This window comes from Zophobas morio, unplaced genomic scaffold (assembly GCF_036711695.1).
Source record: "Zophobas morio isolate AGI-343-1 ecotype UQ-CSIRO unplaced genomic scaffold, CSIRO_AGI_Zmor_V1 ptg000024l, whole genome shotgun sequence".
Lineage (NCBI taxonomy): Eukaryota > Metazoa > Arthropoda > Insecta > Coleoptera > Tenebrionidae > Zophobas > Zophobas morio.
Genome location: NW_026972129.1, coordinates 7,939,562 through 7,942,637, shown reverse-complemented (window position 1 = coordinate 7,942,637; position 3,076 = coordinate 7,939,562). Strand labels below are relative to the sequence as shown.

The following is a 3,076-nucleotide window of genomic DNA, read 5'->3' as shown; positions in this document are numbered from 1 at the left end:
TGTATGATTATGATAGTGGAGAAGGTGAGAGTGAAGAAGATGAGGTTGACAACAACACCATAACCAGTGATGAACGTGATAGTCCACTTGCTGTCGGTACCTTTGATCTCGGCGGGGCGTGCGCATTACAGTTCAAAAAAACGGGCCCCTAGCGCATGCCGTATTGCCGCTTAGTACCATTGTCGTAGTTGCCACATCGCCAACAAATCTCTTTAACGCATCCCGAGTCCCAAAATGACAAGTATCAATTTTACAACAGCTTTTATGGTAATAAAATGATGTAAAAACTAAAGATAGTAGATTTTTTATTACGCAAATTTTCTTTTTACTTCTGATCAAGGCCCCAGCTGTTGTTAAAATATTTGGCAATCACTATTGTATGAAGGCTTTCGAATGTAAAAACCTCAAAAAATTAACAAAATGATTTGGATGGCCATTGCTACGTACAGTCAGGGACACGGAATTTCATTAAAACTGCACGTTTTCACATTAGATAAGGGAAAAAATTATATAGAACCACAAGAACAAAGTACCATGTAGTTAATCAAATTTATTTGTAAAAAATAACCACATTTCATTTATTTATTGACAAAAATAAATACGCCCTAATAATAAATATACGACACAAAACTTTTCAGATAATGTGATCGTAGAGCGTGATAGATGGATAGCTAATGCTTACTGGAAAGCAACAGGACAAGTCTACATATATTAATCAGAGCCTCCCTTTATCTGAAAACTAATATACAAATAAATACACCTACCACTAAAAATGACTAGAAGAAAGCCCACCAGTTTAACATATCACAGTCTAATATACGAAAAATATAGACGTCTAACAAAAACTTGACTTGACAACTTCTACAGATGTCGTAAACTATTATCCAATCTCGCTTTTTCTGATGTCGTGTTGATTTTAAACGTTCCATATTGGCAATTTTTGTTCAATGGAATATTCTCATTCTTACAAAGACAGCAAATATTCTATTTGAAAATTATCACTTGGGAGAGCGTAATTAATAGTTGCTAGCAGCTCCTTTAACTTAAGCCTACATTTGAACCTAAAGCCACTGTCTGAAAAAGTTCGCAGCAGACGTTATCCTGTTTTTAATATACTCGTAAAATCCTAATGACAGCATTGTTAATCCTTCAAATAGATTTGGTCGATTGAAATGCCATGCAACATGGAAAACCTGTTCAGTCATTTCATTCACTTCATACTGAGTATTCCCATATTCAACACACCTGGAACAAGAATGAGGTGATAAACATTTCTAAAATAAATACCCACATATGTAGTAGAGGATATTCTACATTTGTATGTTCTGCAGTTTCTACAGTTAAAGGAGTAAAAATGTTTTTCTCTGGAAACAAATAGGTAGTCAAAATTATAAGCACTCATCCTTCCGCTGTCTAATATTATTAAAAATGTTCTCCATCGTCAACATTGTTTGTTCCTTCACAATGCTGAAAATAATCTAAACAAATTTCATAACCTAAAAATGATTAATACATTATGTTAATTCCAACAAAAATAAAGTGAAAGAGTAAATAGGTACTTATCGTTGTGGACGGCCTTAGTGGTGTTGCTTAATCAGAGTAAACACTGCCAGAAGTAAAATGTGACGATTCATAAATGTCAATATTTTTTGAGGTGGAAAGTCTTGGTTCGTTTGTCACAACTGTTTGTTTGGTAGTCCTTATTGTTTCACCTAAAATTTCCAATTATTCTACTAATTTAATTTTCAATAAGACGGCACCTGAAACATGAAGAGTTGGATAGGCTGTTGCTTTCGGTCGGTGGCACAACAGCTGATGTGGATACATTTTTAGTTCAAAGTGACGAATGCAAATCCGATACCTTCTGTAACGTTCTGTTGCAGAATTATTCATGACTGATTCTAGTTTAACTATTCTTGCCCATAAATTTGACCTGTATGTAAACAGTTTAATTTTATAATAAACAACATAGCACACACATATCACTGCGCTAATATGTAAGAAAACAAAGATAACCTTACCTAACCTAAATCATCAAAATGAAATATAAAAAAAGTGGCACTAGGCACTAATCTACAAAAGAAAAGAAAATTGTAATAGTTTTGCACGACTGCTGCAACGCCCTTAGTCACTTTTAATACGCGATATTCGTTAATTCGTTCACAAAAAGTAAATCACTAATTCAACCCATCCGATCAACATTTAACGTTGAAGTGACACAGAAATATTAATAAACGTGTTATGTTTAGGTTTTGTTAAATCAATTTAAATCAGTCAATAACAAAACCAACAATTCGCACACCTAACTTAAATGTGCAATTCCAATACTACAACATAACCTCAATCAACATAACAGCATTTTCGCATCTGACAGTTCAATAACCTAGCCTTACAACCGATGTTTAAATTTACCACGCAAAATATATTGCGCGGGATACCTGCGTAAGGCAAAATTGACTCCATGAAGGTTGCGGAGTGGGATATCACGTTCATCACTGCCATAACATTTACTGATGATAGTGACGGGGAATCACAGCCACAAGAAGACCCAGAGGCGCTGAACCTCATGAACGATCTCGACTTTGATTGGGAATTTTCGCCAGAATTTACATCCAAACCACATACCTTTACAGCACAAGACCAATCTGGTTGCAGGAATGCAAACTTGAACAGTTAGTTGTCAGACAAAACCTTTAGCTTTAGTAACTTTGTAAGTAACTAATACTATTTTTAGGACATTAGAAATTTTTGAATCTTTCATTACATCTGAGTTAGTTCAAGAAATTGTCACAGAATCTAATAGATATAAAATACAAAAACAACATGATAAAACTAATCCTAAAAGCTTCATAAAGCAAATTGAAAACATTACTGGAAACGATATTTATTGCTTAATTGGAGTTTCAATGTTGATGGCAAGAACCAGAAAATTGAAACTTTCAGAATATTGGTGCTCAAATCCGTTAATTAACACTCCTATATTTTCTCAACTACTACCCAGAGGCCGTTTTTGTTTTTGCGGCGAAATTTACACTTTTTCAATAATGATCTTCCTTATAATGGTGATAAATTACAT

General features: G+C 34.1%; 1 long non-coding RNA gene across 2 annotated transcripts; it reads right to left on the bottom strand.

The window, feature by feature from the left end:
• Positions 1-549: 549 nt before the first annotated feature.
• Positions 550-2,543, bottom strand: LOC135135371 (uncharacterized). 2 transcript variants are annotated; one of them, XR_010281521.1, is made up of 3 exons: positions 1,761-2,015; positions 1,560-1,712; positions 550-1,496 (listed from the first exon to the last, which is right to left on the bottom strand). It is a non-coding gene; the product is annotated as an uncharacterized LOC135135371 (long non-coding RNA). The 2 variants fall into 2 exon arrangements; XR_010281520.1 differs by adding an exon at positions 2,022-2,543 and having other exon boundaries at positions 551-1,712; positions 1,761-1,933.
• Between the last annotated feature and the right edge of the window lie 533 nt (positions 2,544-3,076).